The sequence below is a fragment of the Vidua macroura genome, chromosome 1, assembly GCF_024509145.1.
Source record: "Vidua macroura isolate BioBank_ID:100142 chromosome 1, ASM2450914v1, whole genome shotgun sequence".
In the NCBI taxonomy this organism is placed as follows: domain Eukaryota; kingdom Metazoa; phylum Chordata; class Aves; order Passeriformes; family Viduidae; genus Vidua; species Vidua macroura.
Genome location: NC_071571.1, coordinates 118,903,155 through 118,913,699, shown reverse-complemented (window position 1 = coordinate 118,913,699; position 10,545 = coordinate 118,903,155).

The following is a 10,545-nucleotide window of genomic DNA, read 5'->3' as shown; positions in this document are numbered from 1 at the left end:
AGTTCATATTTACTCCCTGTCTGGCTTTCCCTTTCAGTCTTGACCCTATTTTCTTTGAAAGCCTTCCACTGTAAGGAACGTGGCACTAAACTTATTCTTCCCACCCTTGTCTGACTAGGCTATAGATGTCTATTTTCAGTTAATATTTCATCACCAAACACTTTCTATAGGCTTTTGCTTTTCCTTCCATGCTTCTTGAACTCCATCCAGTTCACTTTTATTGGTACTGAAAGTGCTTAAATCTGAAAGCAGTAGTCGAGATGCTATCTCATCAGTATTGTATACCGAGAGAGGCATCTATCACTTTCCAGGTATGTGACACGATGTCCCTGTGTTAGAAGCCCAAAAATTGCATTGGATTTTTTTTTTGGTCACACTGCTAGATCCTATTTAATTTACTGAAGTTCATACATACAAATCTATATGTTAGTAGGCATGTATATTATCCCTACTGTATTCCCTTCAGTCACCACTTTGCAATTATAGGAAGAAAAAAATACTTTTGCGTGCCTTCTTTCCATTCCTTATAAATCCATGCTGTTTACTGGTTGTGGATACATTCTCCCCTAAGTGCTTAAGATTTTTACCTTTTAATATTTTTTCCACTGTATTACTGCAGACTGAAGTTAGGCTTACCAGATGGTAGATGACAGGTTCACTCTTTCTCTTCCTCTTCCCTTGCCATTTTAAAAGATCAGCAACCTTCTCCTCTTTCTTTTCAGACATCATAGAGCTCACTAATTCTCCAGGAACACTAAAATATTGTCAGTATTTTGGATATATTCATTAGTTAATTCCCTTTCTTCCCCATGCTGCACATCAGAAGGATATGCTCAGTTTCACATCCTTAGTTTTCTCTCCCTCAACCTTCCGTATGACATTCTCTCAACAATCCTAACTACAAGGTTTATTTTCCTAACTGGGCTATCTTTTTCATAAAAAATGCAATTAGTACATTTTAAAATTTAGAATCATCACTCCTTTTCCCCCCTTCTTTGTAGAATAACAAATCTCTTTTATTTCTAGCAATTCCATTCTTCCCCTTGTAATTAAAAGATCATTTAGAATCTATACACATCTAAGTCGTTGCTACATTGAAAAATGGAGGCACTATGACTTGCAGTACTCTTATACTCTATAAATAAGGAAATTTTACATGTTTAATGAGTTATCATGGGCATAAAATAAAAAAATGTGTTGAAATACAGTTCAGTAAGAGTCAAAATCCATCTATTTAACAATGAAAAATAATTTGTTCTCAAACTCTTCCTATATTTCAAGTTATTCTGAAATAAAGTGTAAGCTCATTTCCCATTATATCCATTTAGTTGCCATGATAAGTAATAAGAAAGAACAAAGAATTTCCTTCCTGGATTACTTTGCTAAATTCACACTTTAATCTTTTGGTAGATGATGTTTTTCAAGCACACTCAGATGTCTGATTGTCAGCTTTATGTCTCAGCAAGTATTCCCAGCAATTCAGGTACAGTAAAGTATCTACCTCTAGCAAGCCTCTGTGTACTATATAACTTTTATAGTCATTATAAAAAGTAATTTATTGAAAAAACTTAAACCTTTTCCAACTCAACTGACTTTTGATTTAAAGGTGTGTGATCCTGGTTATGGTAATCAGGTGTGGTAGGTGCTTTTTTCAGAATTAGGTTTGCTGTTTATGTCACAAAGTTTAGAAGCTCTGAGAGTAACATCCTCTAAAACATAGCATGTTCAGAGAAACAGAGATATCAGCTCATGTTTCACTGTTACAGTTCCAGGAATTGCACATAATACAAGGTAGGAGAACATTTCCCATTTTTAGATCACATTTTTTTCTCCTGGTTATTATTTCTATTTGCCTTCACTGAAGTATAATACAATTCTGACTACAGACTGGCTCTGGGGAAACAGATTGCAATAAAAAGGGGGAAGTAACATTGCTTCTTTCTTTCTTTCTTTCTTTCTTTCTTTCTTTCTTTCTTTCTTTCTTTCTTTCTTTCTTTCTTTCTTTCTTTCTTTCTTTATTTCTTTCTTTCTTTCTTTCTTTCTTTCTTTCTTTCTTTCTTTCTTTCTTTCTTTCTTTCTTCCTTTCTTCCTTTCTTCCTTTCTTCCTTTCTTCCTTTCTTTCTTCCTTTTTTTCCTTTCTTTCCTTTTCTCTCTCTCTCTCTCTCTCTCTCTCTCTCTCTCTCTCCCTTCTCTCTCCTTCATCTTTCTCTTTTTCTTATCTTTCTCATTTGCTGCCTGGCTTGCTGGCTTTCTTTCTGTTTTTCTCTTTTGGTGTTTTTCTTGATTACCTTTTTTCTCTTGCTTTCTTACTTTTGATTGGTTGATTGCTTGCTTCATATACCATATGGCCTTGCTTCATTTTAAAAATGACAGGATCCTTTAATGACAACAATGATGATGACCAACAGGAAAGCTCCTTGTAACACTGCCTAGCTCTGATTAGCACTGTGACACAATATTTTTGAGCCAAACCATTGCAATGGGATTTGAACTTGTTTTTCCATCCAGACAGGAGAATGCTGCCAGCTATGGTCCCAGCACATCTCTGACTGTGTGGGCAGAGGCCTGCTGGTGCAAGCTAAAAGAGTCTACTTCACTGCATCCTCAAGGACCAGGGAAGAAAAATCAGGGAAGCATTATCAGGTGAGGTATGGACCCTGCTGAACCTCTGAGAGGTCCAGTTGCTGAGCTCTGACACTGGGGCAGCCTTGGTGTTGCTCAGTTAGTCCTTTATTGAAACCCAGGCATAGTGCACCCACTGAAGAGCTGAGCTGGATACCAAGGTGGGGTAAAGACAGAGGCCATATGCTATCCATGGAGAAAAAACCCCATAGAGTTCAGTTTTTTGAGGAACTTTGTCTTTCAGAGTGTTTTGCAGCATAGCCTCAGTTGCCAACAACAGTCCACGTACCACTAAGCTTATACACAGCTCCCTTTCTGAGGGTAAGGTTGAGTGACCAGAGAATGCTTGAGGTCTGACAAAAGCTTTTAGCATCCTTAGTCCTGTCTTAGGCTGCCACAGAGACTTACCGGTGTTTCCTTTGCAGAGTAATTTGATTATTCCAGGAGAGGACTGCTGGAGGCAAGGAATTCCACGCACCTGCAGGCTGAATCCACCAAGGTGACAGTCAGTTGTGCAAAGGCACATTTGTATGGAGATCTGAACATATTTCAAATTGATTTACTTCATAATTGTCCCATTTCTCTCACTGCTGCTTGGACAACAGCTAGATTTATTTGAGTTTAAATGGGCATGAAAAGAAGTGGCAAGGCTGGAGGCAAGACTATATTCGTCTGATCTACAAAACATGTAAGATTACTTCTGGGAACTTGTGAGCTGAGGCACTGTCAGGGAAAGGGCATGGAGCCTTTTCACATCCCTGACCCTGGATGTGACCCTGTACACAGCTACACATAACATCAGACCTTGTTAGCACAGGAAAGAAGCCCACCATTAACGTAGTGGCTGGTTCCCAAGTTCTTGTCTATAATCCTGAAATAAAGATCTTAGTGAAGAATGGTGTGCAGTTTTTCTGAGACGTCACTGAGGTCAACCTTATGCCAGTCTGATTGGCCATCAGACTTGCAGAGGTGTGTGCTTGAACAGCCGGAGGTTCCCTGAGACACATTTTTTAGACTAACAAATAGGTTGTGGGAGATTCCCTGCCCTTGTCTCTTAACTGTTGTCATAGGAAGTTTTGCAGGAATTATCCAGTGTAATAGCAGAAGCTCATGCTGAAACACAAGCAGAAGCTCATGGGTTGAATCTGGACCCAAGTGCTCACACATTACAAGACTTGGGCACCATTTTTGGTGATAAACTCAGAATTATTCCATCGGCATGAGACCAGGCACAGTGAGAAGCATGGACCCTGCAACACATTGTTATCATATTCACGCTGTTGATTCTGATTCTCTGATAAAGTTAATTGACTGAGTCAGGGCAAATTTGCTCCACACCTGCTCTGGACAGAGCAAGCTCAACCAGCTCTCATCAATCACTCCCACCAGGAAACTGGCACAAACAGTGCTTGTTCACAAACAGTGCTTGTTCAGCTGGTGCCAGCGGCTGAACTTGATGGCACTGGTACAATCCCAGGGTGTAAGACTGTGGGATGTGCAAATGACCCTGGGGGAACCACATCAGAATCTTACACTAAGCCACTTTATTTTTTACCCTTGAAGTACATTTCCTGAACCTTTCTAGTAAACTTTGTTAGTCTCAATATCATTCAGTTAAAGCTCTTGGCAGCATTTCCTTCACATGAAGTGTAATTTATTGCATCTGTCTGTTATCAGATTGGTTCTAGGATGGACCAAGGGTGTCCATGTTCAACATCCTTATCTGGGGGCCTTCCGCAAGAGACATGGCTGCACTTTGCGGTGTGGGTAGGAATCCTACAATCCAGGAGTCCAAGAAACTCTGCCTTGCATTTGCTGGGTTCATTCATCAAGAGGTTCACACCAGATAGGGCTTGTTTAGAAAGGGCAATTAGACACATCACACCTGCTTCATGCTTTGTTTTTTGAATATTTCTAAACCTTTTAACCTATTTTGCCTTGCCCTCCTGTCCATACACAAAGCACTCAGTCCCAAAACCCACACTCTTCACAAAGGGAGTATGTCTCTAAAGGCTCTGGCACAAGCATGTGGTAGCCTGTGGCTGTCCTGCACAGTGGTTCCCAGTGCATGGAATGAGAAGCAGTGGGACATAAGCCCTGAGAGGAGCGGAGTTCTGCCAGCCCTCTGTAACATGGTTATGACATGGATTTTGGCAGCTTTGGCAAACCCAGGATCTTTGGTCAGGCAGAAAACTGGTTAAGAGCTGAAGCTCTTCCCAAGGCAGCTGCAGAAGGTTAAACTCTGTATTTGTAGACAGTAGGTGGCAGGAGAAAGGGAAGCAGACATCATCAAACATTATAAATCACGCCTGCTTTTAAAGCCCTTAAGTGTGTTATTGTTTTCATCAGCAGAGAGAGGAGCCTGACTAGGACCCTTCCTTTGGAGACAAGTCAGACCACACAAAAAAATGAGCAGAGGAGGGATGTGCGTTGAGCTCAAAGATAATTTGATAAGAAGAAGAGCAGCAGCAGCAGCAATAGCAGCTGCAAAAATCCTAAAGCCTTAAATGGGCAACTACTTAGCAGGAGGCAAATAGACTGTAAAGTAAAATATAGTATAGAATACACATTTAAACATTTGAATCCTTTCAGTTCTGTTTACAGGCTGTAGCTACAGACCCTCATCCTATATTAAATGTTAAATAACTCTCTATGCAGTTAGGGATCAAGAGCTTCAACCAGGACCAGGTGCATTCAAGGGGTTATTGTGATTTGCACTCTGTCTCACTTGTGTGCCCAGAAGTCAAATCAGAAATCAAGGAGCACATTTAAGATTTCAGACTGGATGCTGACAAACAAACCTGGGCATGGGCAGAAACAATGCTACCAGCCCTCCTTTCCTCACCCCAGCCTTCATGGGCACAGTGGTGGTGTGCTTCTCTCTGAGTGGGCTCTGAAGACTCTCATGCTGGAGTTCAGCTGTCCCAGTGAATTTAATTCCTGAACATCTGGTCTCCGTCTGCTACAGGAAAGATGGTGGGCCAGATGGAAATCCTAGTGGCTGCAGACAGCCTGGGGGGCACCTACTACATCGTTTTCAAAGATGATTTGAAAATGATAGATCACAGGACCTAAAGAGCTTTCACATAAAAGGGCTAATATTGCTATAGATAATGTGCCTTTTCAGTTTTTTTTTTTTTTTTTTTTCCCCTCCCCAATTATTTTGTAAGGGAAAGATGTTAATACATGTAAGATGCAAGAGATATATTCACTACACATTTAGCAGGCCAACCATGCTTCCAGGAAAAGGAAATAAATAAAAGTCAGGCATTGAGCCTGAGCTGTGCACACAGTATAGTTTTAAGTACACAACCTGCTTCTGCTGTCAACCATTCCAGATAGCCATTTCCAAACCAGTTTGGGAAGAGACCAGGCTTGAGGTGTGGGCCCATGTGGACCTCATGAAGTTCAACAAGGCCAAATGCAAGTTTTTGCACCTGGGTCAGGGCAATCTGGAATCTCAGTGCAGACTGGGGAATTAAGGGATTGAGAACCACCCTGTGGAGAAGGACTTTGGGATCCTGGTGGACAGGACTCAAAAAAGAGCACTTACAGCTCAAGAAGTCAGCTATAGCCTGGGCTGTATCACAAGAAGTGTGTCCAGCAGGTTGAAAGTTAAAGAAGGTAGATTTAGATTGGACATAAGGAAGAATTTTTGTGAAGAGTGTGATGAGACATTGGAACTGGTTTCTCAGAGCTTTTTGTGGATGCCTCTGGAAATGTTTAAGGCCAGATTCAATAAGCTTTCAAGTAATTTGATCCAGTGAAAGATGTCCCTGTTCAAGGCAGAGAGTGTTGGATTAGCTGATCTTTAGAGGTCTCTTCTGTGGTTCTAAGGGTCCAATAGCAGTTCCTGCCAGTTCATGCCCTAAGGGTAATATGGCCTGCAAACAGGTTTGGCTCCTTTCATGCTGGATAGTCATCTCAGACCATCCTGGAAGGCTTTGTGTTTCCAGATGCCAGAATGCTCTGTTTTTTTCTTATTGTGGTGGTGCACATGCATGCATGATGCCTGTACTGCATCTCTTATATTATTTTAGGTTTTGTAAACTGGCAAATGAAACACAAAGTAGCAATTGCATCTTAGGGCTACCAGGGGCTTGAGGACACAGAAGCCAAGTGCTCAGGGCTCTGGGTGAAGCCATACTGTTGAAGGTGGGTTTGACCTTAGCAGTGTGGGTATCCATCAGTCTGTGCCACTTTGGGGGACTAGAGACTCCCACTCCCTTAACTCAAGAGTGCAGATATAGCCTAGAAGTTTGAACCTTCATCATCGGGGTAATCTCAGCTGACAAGTGAAGGTTGCACAACTTCCTCAAGATGTGAAATGATGAAGGAAACTTTGTTCTACTGAACTGGACAAACCAGACAGTACACAGGGTCAACAAATTTAGGGACAGACAGACTCAATGTAATTGGTTTCAGCCCTAGAATATATTTTTTTTTACCTTTCCAATCAATGATAATTAGAGACTGACCATGCATCACTTACTGTCATCACTAAGAAGGATCTGGCAGCTTCTACTTTGGGATTATAGAAATTGTTCTTTCAACTCCAAATCAGTGATGCTGCAGTTTGAATACAAACCTGACTGAGGTTCAGTAGTTAATAGAAATGCAGTGTAACAAAGTCTAGTGCTAGATCATGTTTATGTTATGATGTCAGATAAACAGAAATCAATCCAATTTCAAATGGAAGGTGGACAACAGCTGCCAGAACTGCTGCTGGAATGAAACCCTGGAAGAAAAAAAGGAAGGATATTAGCATAGAGTAGTCAGAACAGTTTATTTACAAAAAAAATTATTGTCAGTTGAAGGAAGGGACCAAAACAGGAATGATTTTATTTCACAATATTCACAATATTTAATTTGCAATTTCACAGGATTTTATTTCAGCCTCCATTGGGATTCTTAAGCAGTTATGGAAAAAGGTTTATCATAAATAGAAGAAAAAACACCAGAAGAAATAATCTTGGAACTGGAATATACAGGATAAAGATGAGAGGGATTTTTTTAATGACTGCCAAGAAATTTTGAGTATTCAAAGAGTTAAGGAATTTCTACAAAACATAGACTAATTAAAGCAAAAGGACATAAAGCTATCCCCATAGGTGACACAGCTGGTGCAGGGATTTATTCCTTTAGATCAAACTTGACACAGATTATTCGTTGAAGTGTTTGAGAAGCCCCCCTGTTCTCACATCTCTGAGACAGCCTTGCTACAACTAAACAGGAGAATTTGGTATTTCAGGTAATTTTTGCTGGTTTGTCTGGAACAGAAGGCACATTTTAGAGTCTCAGTCTCAGCTATGTGGACATGGCTTTATCAGGTTGCAGTAAAGTGCAGGTTTAGGTGAGCACTCTTCTTCCTCAGTCCATTTGTTGTAAACTATCACTCATGTAATAAATACCTATTGGTAGAAAAGGCCTACAGAGTCATTTTATTACTATGTTTAGTATTTCTATTGCAGAATAGTGGCAATGAAACAGGGTTAATACAACCTTAGATTTTGCTTGCAAGAACAACACAGAAAAATTTGCTATAAACCAAGGGAGATTGATACTTAAAAAAATAAAAGAGGGAGATAAGGCAAAACCAGAATGCCCTAGGAGCTGCCACCACTTGATAAAAACAGTCTGTGTATATGTGAGGATATTGATTGTGTCATGAGAGGTAGCCTGGTGGTCATAGGAGGTTGTAAATCCAGATGGACACATGCTCTGCCAAGAGGAGAGCAGACAAGAGGCATTAAGTCAATTGTTTTGCACAAGACATTTTCAGGCAACGACCAGCAGGTAGAGTTGACCGAGTCCCAAAATACAGCACAGTCAGGAAAAGGCTGTGTCAGGGTAGACCCAGAGTCTGAAATGACAAATGTGCAACTCTAATTCAGCATAGATTCTGTTAATTAACTTACTAGCTCATTTGCAAGTATTTGAAGGTCTTTGCTGTGTTAACCATAGGAAAATGATGAAGATGGTGATGGTGTGTACTGTCTAAGGGAAGGTGTGGGGAAGATGGTGCTGGCACATGCCTTTTGGAAACAACTGTTGGGTTGTGCTCCCGTAGTGCCGTACCGATCCGCTCACGCACAGGCAATGCGTGGAACAGACCTCTGTTGGGCTCCTTGGCTCTTAATGAGTCTAAACAACAGCTGTTCTCTCTTTCTTTGGGCCAAAGTCAAATGCTGAAGCATAAAACATGTGGGTTACAGTGCCATGGAGGGAGTGTGCAATTCATCCTCCTGTAGCTGTGGCAGGCATGTGCACTTGTGTGAGCAGCATTTACATGCATATGACAGTCTTGGGGAGGGCAGGAGAGTCACAAACTACGAATTACAGTTAAAAAGCTCAAAGGAACCACTGCAAGCATTTAATTGGACCTCCTGTGCAACGCATAAGACTGTAGTGAATGAATTTGTTTAAACTAGATCATGTCCATGGAAAAGAAAATCCTAATGTTTCAACTTCTCAGTTAATGCAGGCTAACCTTAGAGAAATTGCTCCAATGATAACTGTTCTCATTTTTTAAAACATGTCACTTTCTCCTGGTTTGAACCTGGTTAGTTTCAAGTCCTTAGCATTGCACTATTACACCTCTCTTGGCCAGACTGAAGACCATTCTTACTAATGATGAGTTGTCAACTTCCCACTTGTTAAAGTCAAACCCTTCGGTTTATCATAATAAAACATCTCAGGGAGTCTTCTAGTTAGTTGCTGAACTCTTTCTGTATTGTTAGCTGCCTTCTTGAGGAGGAGTAGCAGAACTGAACTCTGTTCTCCAACTGCACTCCTTCCGGGGATCAGTAGTTGGCTGGCTCTTCAAATGCTGAGCCTGAATACCATGTTCTTCTCCCCTGCTTGATATTTCTTGTTTATGTTTCCAAAGATTACAAAATAGATCCTAAATTGCACTTGGAACAGTGTTCAGCTCTCTGGCCATTTTTTCCCTTAATAAAACCATCCCTCTTTCTTCGTCAAGCTGACAGATTTACAATCAACTCAGTTTTGTTTAAGATGATGTGGGCAGGATATTACCATGGTTTTAATAATCTTCTGAATATTTTACAGAGTATAGAAATACTTTTCCAGTATTTTACAGACTATAGAATAGAGTGAGCTTCTTTGTCAACTCTGCTGAAATTCTTTTACACAAAATGTCTTGCAGGGTAACCCTCATCTACATCGTGTCGAGGAATTCATATTCATTTAAATGCACCTGCTAAATCTACAAGGATTTGCATGTGCACTTTAAATATGCTACAAGTTATGTTTAAATATGCATTGCAGACCAGAGAACTGGTGTTCAGCTGCTCACAGAGTTTAAAAGCAGAAAACACTATTATCATAATTTAATCTATGTTAGTCTATGAGGATTCTAGAACAGGTTCAGTTCAAGAAGCAAAGAGAAGCAGCCTGGCATTTATTTCTGAAGCTGTACACTTTGGTCTAAATTTCCATGACTTTGACTGCAGATTTCCTTTTCTGTACTTGTTAGAAATAACATATAATTCCTGTGTGAACTGAAGCAGCTTTTTCAAGATTACATTTTCATCTAATTCAGCGGTTTCAGCTGCTAAGAAGTTATCAGAGTAACTGAAAAATTTCAAAGAAGTCTAATCTTCACCATTAAGATTTTGCACAAGTTCTAAATGAATTGTAATCAGTGTTTGTTGCTAGCTATTGAAACTTGCAAATTAGAAAATGGTTGAGGTTGGAAGCGACCTCTGGAGGTCATCAGGGCCAAACCCCCTGCTCAAGCAGGGTCTGTTATCGGAGGTTTCCTAGGACCATTCCCAGTTGCTTTCTGAGTAGCCTCACAGGTAGAGACTCCACAACCCCTCTGGGCAAATTATTTCAATCTTTGACTAACCTCACAGGTAAAAAGCATGTGAGCTTTCTTTGTTTTTAGATGGAATTTTA